Source organism: Streptopelia decaocto (assembly GCF_964273445.1).
Source record: "Streptopelia decaocto genome assembly, chromosome: 1".
NCBI lineage: Eukaryota > Metazoa > Chordata > Aves > Columbiformes > Columbidae > Streptopelia > Streptopelia decaocto.
In genome coordinates this window covers 209,502,373-209,513,097 of record NC_138663.1, presented here as the reverse complement: position 1 = coordinate 209,513,097, position 10,725 = coordinate 209,502,373, and positions in this window count along the sequence as shown.

Sequence of the window (10,725 nt, the reverse complement as noted above, 5' to 3'; positions counted from 1 at the left end):
TCCCTGGGCAGCCTGGGCCAGGCCCTGCCACCCTCACCAGGAAGAAGTTCCTTCTCATCTTTCAGTGGAACCTCCTGTGTCCCAGTTTGCACCCATTGCCCCTTGTCCTGTCACTGGTTGTCACCGAGAAGAGCCTGGCTCCATCCTCCTGACACTCACCCTTTAGATATTGATCCCCATGAATGAGTCACCCCTCAGTCTCCTCTTGTCCAGCTCCAGAGCCCCAGCTCCCTCAGCCTTTCCTCACACGGGAGATGCTCCACTCCCTTCAGCATCTTGGTGGCTGCGCTGGACTCTCTCCAGCAGTTCCCTGTCCTGCTGGAACTGAGGGGCCACAACTGGACACAATATTCCAGGTGTGGTCTCCCCAGGGCAGAGTAGAGGGGCAGGAGAACCTCTCTGACCTGCTGACCATCCCCCTTCTCATCCACCCCAGGTACCATTGGCCTTCGTGGCCACAAGGGCCCAGTGCTGGCTCATGGTCACCCTGCTGTCCCGAGAACCCCCAGGTCCCTTTCCCCTACACTGCTCTCCAACAGGTCGTTCCCCAACTTATACTGGAACCTGGGGTTGTTCCTGCCCAGATACAAGACTCTACACTTACCATTGTTCTATCTCAATACATTTCTCCCCGCGCAACTCTCCCAGCTTGGTTACACCAGCAAACTTGTGACTTGCTGACAGTCACTCTATTCCCTCGTCCAAATAATTGATGAATATATTGAATAATACTGACCCCAATACTGACCCTTGAGGGGCTCCACTAGATACAGGCCTCTCACAAAGAGCTGGATTTCATCCCTGATCCTCAGCTGAGGAAATCCTTCCAGCTCCTGTCAGAGCACCCAGCCTTCCACTACCAGAGGTGCAAAGTTCTCCAGAAATAGCACACATGGCTGTAAAGTTCATGTGACCCCTTTTAGTAACAACTAAAGGGTTTAACCTGTTGTCTGTTGGGCTGGGTCTGGTCTATGAGCTATGGAACTGGTCCATCAATGCTGGCTGTTGCTTTTCAAGGTGAAAGCTAAACTTAATCTTTGCCCTTCTAAGGCTTGGTCAATGGAGTTTGGAAGCCTCCTGTTCCACACAATAAACATTGTGTTATTAATGTCTTTTCACCCCTCGTAAAATTGATTTGGTCCTCATGTTTTCTGCTAGAAAACATACAGGTTGGGTTTCCAGTGACTTGGCTAGAAACGATAACAAGGAAAGCCATGAATGCTCTGCTCTAAGCCCTTGGCACAAACCTGAGGAGCTCAGTTCTTTCAGAGTTTTTTCCGAACGATGCATTCAATTATCAAGTTTTATACTTGACAGTCCCCCTAGTGCAGAGGAACAAGGGATCTATTCCAAGTAAGGATCCATTCCTGAAAAAGGCTGCACTAATAAATGTCCTGTAGTTGTCCATACCGCAAGGTGGGACTAGCTCTGATCAAAACTCCTGGCTGTGCTGGAAGTCCCTTTAATTAAGGTCTAACATGGGATTGTCACTAAATGTTGTTATTTTCTCCCCATTTTCCACCAATCGATAAAACGGGGATTGTCTTTTGATCTCATCTTGTGCCTAAGGTACCAGCCAGGGACATCTTACTTTCATACAAATTTCAACCACCCTTCTAAGCTGAGCTCATGGACAAATGACTCCTTCCAAGTTGTTTTCTTCTGCAGTTGTTTTTTCTTTTTTATGCCAACTTTAGGAACATAGGAGTAAGAGCCTTACCTAAAGTTCATCTCTGGCTCGTGAGGTGTTTGTGGATTTTGATTGATTTTACGAAAGACTTGCTAGGGGTGTCCTGGTAATGAAGGTACCGTCCATGTACCTACATTTTCCTACTTAGGCCCTTGCCTTTGTAACATAGAGACTTCTTGGAGAGGAGCTGACTTTGATGTACACAGCATTTGGAACAGAAGAGATTGCATCGTAAAATAGCCTAAACGTTAATAGAAGTCTATAATCTCTGACTTGGCAGTAACCACCCTACAAGCTGCAGGGACAGCATCAGGATATTATCACTATATTCTTGCCTTCTTATTGTCCAGGCACCTTCCTTTGGCCAAAAAACAGAGGTAGGCTCCTGCCCATGATAGACCAGCCCTGATAAAGCTGGTTTTAGAGTATTTTTTGAGAAATTGGTATCTTTGCTTTCCTGTGGACCTCTCTTGCCTTTAGCTCAGCAATCTCCCCTCCCTCTGCTATTGATCTTGATGTTAAGTGCATTTGTACTTCTCCAGTGCTTTAAGACATCCCTGCCCTCCTCACATTCCTCATTGTACCTGAAAAAGGTCCTGATAACCCCGTCCCTGCTCTGCATGGGGCTTTATCAGCACTTTCTAGATTGGGTCATCTTGAACTCTTATATTTGCCCCTTCCTGACAGATGCATCTCTCCTTTCTGGCTGGGACTGGGCTCATAAACTTGCTTGTTAAAAACGGAAGAAAAGTAGCTATTGTGGCTTTCAATGCATTTTTGTACATGTTGGTGTCTCCTTGCAAGCTTCAAGAAGGGAATTTCCACTGTCCCATCTTCTTCCTTATGCATTTACATAGTTTCCATCTTATTTTGTCCCCTTTGCCACAAATCAGACCCCTCCTTGCAACAAACAGGACTGGAGCAAAAAGGTACATTATTAATTTAGTGGAACAATCACAGCAGCTGGGTGCAATGATTTATTTCTTCATCGACTGCCAGGCATAGGGCATCCTGAACATGTTACATGGATTCACTTCGCTTCTTGTTCTTCTATCTGCAAAGCAGGGCAGCAACATTTTCTACAGCACCAGCATTTCCTGAGGTGAGAGCTCAACAGTTTTGCTTTGAGACCCTCGTTAATTCAAGTAGTATGAGCAGAATAGTGCCATTTATAGTGCATACGCAGGTTGTTTGGATTCAGTCTGGAAGCAGAGCAGGGTCTAATAAAAGAGGTGGAAATAAAGAAGAAGAGAGGACATGCTGCCCTCATGAGGTGCCTGTCTGTAACTCCATGATAAAGAAAATAAATACATGTATTTTGGGGAAATGCCAGGTAGCAATGCCGAGAAACCACTAACCCAGAGTGGAATGGCCTTGAACGAGCAGAAGGCATGGAGCAGAAATAGATGCATTACCCTCTGGATAAATATTTTGTCAATTTAGGCCCAGCGGCGGTACCACGTGGAATAAGAAATGAATTTCTGCAGCGCAAATCCTTCTGAGCTTTGTGTTGTAAAATGATCCTCGAGAAAACGGTGCTATTTGGCAACAGCTCAGTTAAATGAGGTTTTCATCTCTAAAGAAAAATCCTGACCATCACAAAAATGGGCAGTTTTCTACCTGCTTCTGCCAGGGGTTCAAGGGACCACCTTCTGCAGCTGGAAGGGTAGGGAGGAAAATGCTGATGCAGAGCTCTGCTCTGCTTGGTGGTTATCTTTTCTTCTTCTGGACTGGGGCACTTTGGGATGGGGATCTTTCATCAGGTTATAAAAGGCTGTAACAGAAGCCTGGTGGGAATTCAAACTCCATCCATGATCATTTACTTTTCCCCTGTTTTTTCCAGAAATGATCCACCCTTGCTGGCTGATCACACATTGGGAGGTTTTCCCCAAATTGTTCCTGCCTTTCCTCTCTGCCTTCTGTTGTTTTTTGATTGAGGTCACACACAGTGCAGGATGGTCCTCTCATCATGTTTGACTGAGCCAAATATTAGTCCCTGTGCCAAGTTCTCATATTCACATTGCGTGGAATCCCCAGTACACTCTGATTCTTGGTTTCTCAATACAAATATTCCTGTCTCATAAACTTATCCAAATCAGACATCACAACTGGACTGACATTTATTTCTATTCTCACACTCTGAGAACATGAGTTTGGGGAAACTAGATCAAATCTCCAAATATTGAGTTCTCTGACTAGAGTTTACCATAGACACCATCAGCTGTTATCAAGCTGATGCCAGTTTTCTCTACCGTCAGATGAGCTTTTCGACCTCAAGCCCATAATTCCCACAGAGCATGAAGAGCCATGGACCTTCATCCATCCTGACCACGCGTTTATTCCTGACTAAATGAATCATAGAATCATTCTGGTTGTAAAAAATCTTTAAGATTACCAAGTCCAACCATTAACCCAACACTGCGAAGCCCACCACTACCCCATGTCCCTGAGAACCTCATCTCCGTGTCTGTTCAATCCTCCAGAGATGGTGACTCCACCAATGCCCTGGGCAGCCTGTTCCAATGCCCCACAGCCCTTTGGGGAAGAAATTGGTCCCAAGGTCCAACCTCAACCTCCCCTGGTGCAACTTGAGGCTGTTTCCTCTGCTCCTGGCGCTTGTTCCTGGGGAGCAGAGCCCGACCCCCCCTGGCTCCAAGCTCCTTTCAGGCAGTTCAGAGATCAGAAGGTCTCCCCTCAGCTCCTGTTCTCCAGCTGAACCCCCCAGGTCCCTCAGCCGCTCCCATCACACTTGTGCTCCAGACCCTGGGCTGCCAAGTGTCTTAAGACGCGTCTTGTTCAATTAATAACAAGTGCATTAGGAAGTGACATGTAGCTCTCCCATACGACATGTTGGAGGTGGTGGTTGGCAGATATCTCATCAAATAGCTTGTGCAGCGACAGCAACCCTAATATCCATCCATTCTCCCTTCTTGTTACACCAGAGGGCCTGAATGTCACTTCCAGCACGTTCTTTCTAAGTAGATGTACAGGTTTCATTAGTGAAGGGTCAGTCAAAATATGATGACCTTAAAATTATACCTAAACATTAAGAAAGTCTTGATGGTTTGATATAATGGCACTGTATTTTCCTGGAGGTGCTTGAGGCTGATAAAAGTACAAGATTTTGGTGCAAATACTGTCCTGGGGAGGTTTCACAGTCACTGGGTTTCACAGTGGGCTTCCAGTCATGTGGATATTGATTTTTTTTAATCTTTATGTATGCTTAGATTTTCTACTCATTAACGCATCATCCTGCAGAGACTTTCCATTCAAAGGGCCTTAAAAACCTCTAGAAATATTTGTTTTGCCCACTGGTGAAATGCAACCACCTGTGCGGTGGAAAGCACAACCATTACACATCAGATGAAGTGGGGAACTCCAAATACCACAGTTGCAAGATGAAAATGGAGGTGCAGTAAAGGGAGGGATTTTAATTCAAGAGAATTCAGAGTTAAATTTCCTTCAGGGGCTTCTGGCAATGTGGCAGGGGACATTTCGTGATCATAACTATATAGGAGCTTAGGGGTTTTGCATCTTTTTGCACCCATTGTAGCACAGAGGGTGTTGGTCTCTTCTACCAAGTAGGAAGCCATAGGATGAAAGGAAACGGCCTCAGGTTGTGCCAGGGGAGGTTCAGGTTGGATCTTGGGAAGAATTTCTTCCCCAAAGGGCTGTTGGGCATTGGAACAGGCTGCCCAGGGCAGTGGTGGAGTCACCATCCCTGGAGGGGTTGAATAGACATAGAGACGAGGTTCTCAGGGACGTGAGATAGTGCCAGAGTTGGGTTAACAGTTGGACTCAGTGATCTTAAAGATCTCTTCCAACCAAACGATTCTATAATTCTATGATCTTACTTGGAAGACAGTCCTTGCAGCAACTTGCAGAGCCAGTGGTGAACCACCAGCTTTTGGCCTTCATATGTGGTACACTGAATTAAAAAAACAAACATCTCCTGGTTGATTTACATGGGCTTTCAATATAGTCTCCAGTGTGAGCCAGTGACTGGTGATGACCACTTTGAGGTGGGTGGCTGTGATGGATTTGATGTGCTAAAAGGTCACTGAGCTGCCAAAGGTCACTTTGGCCTGTGCAGATTCAGTGTTTCATGAGCAAACAGAAAACTGTATCTGATTTAATTCCCCTGACACAGAAGATGCTTCAGTGGCTGATCTGAGGTTGTATTATAGAATTACTTTCAGAGTAAATGTGTTGCTTGTTGTCAGTTCCTTCTCCAGAGCAATCGCTTGTCTTCCTTTGAAGCCAGATACACCAAAACTTTATATTAAAGAATAATGATCCCAAGGGAAAATAGCATTTGAGTTATTTCTGTGCCATGCGCTTAGGCTATCTGAGGCTAACACTTCAGCTCAATGTATGATCCTCTCACAGTTTTTCTATTTTCTTTTCCAACTCCTATAATGAAAAAACCAACCAGCCAAACCAAACCCAACCAACAAAGAAGATACAGACATTTTTTCATCATTCCAAGAGCCAACATTGACAGCAGACAGTGTATGCTAGGACAGGGAATTTCAGAGACGTCCTATTTTTATCAGCTCCACCTAGGCTAGGCCCAGGAGAGATCAACACTGTGGTACATAAGCTAAAACCTGTAACATTTATATCTGTTGTAATCCCAAAGCAGTGAGTGGCCAGGAAGGCAAATGGCATCCTGGGGTGGATGAGAAGGGGGTGGTCAGTAGGTCAGAGAGGTTCTCCTGCCCCTTCTACTCTGCCCTGGGGAGACCACACCTGGAATATTGTGTCCAGTTGTGGCCCCTCAGTTCCAGCAGGACAGGGAACTGCTGGAGAGAGTCCAGCGCAGCCACCAAGATGCTGAAAGGAGTGGAGCATCTCCCGTGTGAGGAAAGGCTGAGGGAGCTGGGGCTCTGGAGCTGGACAAGAGGAGACTGTGGGGTGACCTCATTCATGTTGACAGATATATAAAGGGTGAGTGTCAGGAGGATGGAGCCAGGCTCTTCTCGGTGACAACCAATGATAGGACAAGGGGTAATGGGTACAAACTGGAACACAAGAGGTTCCACTTAAATATGAGAAGAAACTTCTTCATGGTGAGGGTGGCAGAGCCTGGCCCAGGCTGCCCAGGGAGGTTGTGGAGTCTCCTTCTCTGCAGACATTCCAACCCGCCTGGACACCTTCCTGTGTAACCTCATCTGGGTGTTCCTGCTCCATGGGGGGATTGCACTGGATGAGCTTTCCAGGTCCCTTCCAACCCCTGACATTCTGGGATTCTGTGATTCTGTGAGTACTGACATGTCTTTCTCCTATAACCAGCTGAAAACTCTGGGAAAAAAAATCTTGGAAAATACTATTCCTTATCCCAAGCTGATTAATCCTCCAATTTTCATTTTTCTTTTTCCCTGCACTGCCTTTTAGTTCATTGTTTGTATGGTTAAATAAATCAGTTCAGCTGCCTCTATTCACTTACAAAGAACATGCAGCCATCATGTATATTTGTAGAGCATCTTCCATTCTACAGCACATTTCATGACTGGGTTTTGCTTTTTATATGATCCAAAATAACATTTTCCCAACTATTGTGACAGAGGGTAAACCAGAAACTTGCCAAGCCTTATTAAGCAGGATACAAGCGTTCCCTCACTCCAAGCTCATAAATAGTCCCCAAAAAGCCAAAAACTCCTGTGTTTAGTGCAGATGTGTCCCTGAATAAGCACAGTGGGGTTCTCATGGCTTTAATCCCAAATTCCATTTCCAGGAGGTCTTTTTAAAACATCTTCATCCCAAACTCTCTAGGCTTGATTCTGCCTCATTTGTGAAACCTGGGAAGATCACAGCACAACTACACGTAGCAGCAATTCCTTTTCACCGCACTCAAAACATCAAGAAACGCCTCGTGTTGTTTCCAAATCTTTTTGTGAGGTTCTTTGGGCATTTATTGAACTTGTTAGACTTTTTTTTTTTTAATCATTATTTTTTTTTCTGGTAAAAGCTTTTCTTTATGGCCACAGCAATGAGGTAATAACATCCTTCTGAAGGCAGTTTTTACAACCCCCTGCTGCTTGACCCCCCTCTGGCTCCTTTGGGCAATAAGCTTTTGTTTGGATTTTTCAACAAGCTAATTCAGCTTCTAAACTAATTAGCAACTCTCTCACAGGAGTAAACATGCTGAAATACCTTTACCAAACAACAAAACCAAATCAAATTGGTGTACTCAGGTTACGCTCTAACCGGTGGGTGAGATTCCTGTAGCAAAACTGAGCACAGTATCCCCCAAATCTGCCAAATCTTAGATCCACACATCCATCATTCCCTGAAAACAAAGCAAATAGTAACAGACTTTAAAGGTAACAGGGGAAAAAAAAATAATTTACTGTTAAAAAAAACTTTCTAGGATAGTTAAGAAGGTTGGAATAGATTAATTCCATCACGGGTTGGTGGAAAAAAGTATCCCAGAGCTAATTAGGGTGCAACTACTGCTGTGGCATTCGTCAGTGAAATGAGTGAAGTCATGATGTCTTGGCCATTTGGTGAACCTCATTCCAAGCCAGCATGACCTGATGGCTTGATGAGTCATCAACTTGATCAAAAACTTGATCAAAAACCCACCAAAAATGCTTAATCTGTCGACTTGGTAGATTTGAGCTCAGCCTATCTTGGTTGGATGACTTCAGTCTACCAACATGTTCCTCAAGCTACTCAGAAAAATCAGCAAAACAAACAACACCCTTTCCCCAAACCAAAGCATTTTAGTAAATTGAAGGCTTCAAAAGAATAATACACACGTGGTTTTAAAGCAATATGGTTTAAAGCAATAAGTGTTTTCCCAGAAATTAGGTTTCTTTTATGGGCTGTTGCTACATATTTTGCAATTGTGCCATGAAGGCTCTGACAGGGGAAAAGCCAAGGTGCCAAATGCTGAAGTCCACAGAGCAAAAAAACACTCAGTGCTTAAAGAAATTACCAAAGTTACCAACTTCTTGTACAACTGAGTCAGAATGGGAACAAGACTGGTTTGTAAAGGTTGATGGAGGGATCACCTTGTTCTGATAGTGCTGCTGTTCTCCTTCATGAGTTTATCTCATTTAAAATATATTTTTTCAATATTTAATTTAAAATATGTATTTCAAATAAATACTTGAGTCTGAGAATGAAGCTTTTCTGTTAAAATAACAGCTATTTTAAACGCAATGTTAATAATAGATATTCTAAGCATCACTTGCACTCCAAAGCACCAGGAATCCCCTTCCATGTCCTCCATGGAAATTGTCTCTAATGGTTGTCAGCTGACTTGAAGATGTCAGGCAGGCAGAAAGGGACCTGGGGGTACTAATTGACAGGAAGTTCAACATGAGCCAACAGCGTGCCCAGGTGGCCAAGAAGGCCAGTGGTATCCTGTCCTGTATCCAAACTAGCGTGGTCAGCAGGACAAGGGCAGTGATCCTTCCCCTGTGCTCTGCATTGGGGAGGCCACACCTGGAGTATTGTGTTCAGTTCTGGGCCCCTCAGCTCAGGAAAGAGATTGAAGTGCTGGAGCGGGGCCAGAGAAGAGCAACAAGACTGGGGAAGGGACTTGAACACAAGCCCTATGGGGAGAGGCTGAGGGAGCTGGGCTTGTTTAGTCTGGAGAAGAGGAGGCTTAGAGGGGAGCTCAGCACTCTCTAGAACTACCTGAAGGGCAGTTCTAGCCAGGTGGGGATTGGGCTCTTCTCCCAGGCAGTCAGCAATAGGACAAGGGGGCATGGGCTTCAACTCTGCCAGGGGAAATTTAGGCTGGAGATTAGAAAGGACTTCTTTGCAGAGAGAGTGGTCAGGCATTGGAATGGCTGCCCAGGGAGGTGCTGGACTCACCGTCCCTGGAGGTTTTTCAGCTGAGGTTGGACATGGCACTTAGTGCCATGATCTAGTCAATGGACTGGAGTTGGATCAAGGCTTGGACTTGATGATCTCTGAGGTCTTTTCCAACCCAGTCGATTCTGTGATTCTGTGATTTTGTCTTCTACTCAATGGGGATCTTCTCTCTGCATATAATGTGACCAGGACAGCTTGATGGTGTGTCAAAAACACAACGAAATCTCTCTTTCTGAAGAAGGGTTTATGTATATTGGGACATTCAGGAAACATGATAAATTAATTAAATCAATTTTTTTTTAAATTATGCAGCAATAGTGAAGTGTAAACACCGGCCAATTTACTTGAAAATTAATAAACTCCCCCTGGAGTTTAATGTGGTATAACTTGAGCACACGTTTTTAGCATTTTTCTTAATATCTTCGTGTAGACCAGCACTTTTATAGTACCAGCTTCAGCTGGTGCTCAACAGGTGTATATTTCTTTTAATTCAAAGCCAACGGCCTTTATAACAAAAAGATGTAACCCTTATTATGCTTTTCACTATCAGCCTCTGATATATTGCACAGGGATGACTAGTAAGTCTTAAGTAGCTGCTCAGAAACACCTTAGACAAAGAAGGGTCCAGGGTTTAGCACCCATAAACCCAGTCTCCTCTGTCAGTCTCTGCTGCTTGAGCTTCATCTGTACAAAGGCAAAGCTAAACAAGCTCTTTTAACCACACATCTGTGGCTGTAAATTGCGTTATTTAATAGGCATTCAGTGGCAAAACTTAAGCTTTTTCCTCTTCTTTAAATATCTCAAAACCATCACGTGTTTTGCTCGGCACTTGGAATCCTTTCATCCATCCCTGAAGCACGTTTGCTCATGTGAGTGATTTTGCAATGACCTCATACCCCAATAAGAAGCATATTTGACCTGATCTATGGCAGAAATAGGAATTACTGTCAGCCACAGGGTTATTGCTTCCTTTCCCAAAGATTCTAGGATGCCAAAACTTGCAATAAACTCTATTAAATAATCTCAGCAGTATCTCTCCACCATGTGCCATTTGAAAGGACACTAGCCCATGGGTCTCAAATTCAGTGCAATGAAGCAAAAAGAAGAATGATACAGCAGTGCTTCAAGAAATGGCATTTAAGTTTTTAAATGGCATTTCTGACAATTCCTGAGTGCTATTTCAAGCAGCTTTCTCCAGAGAATTT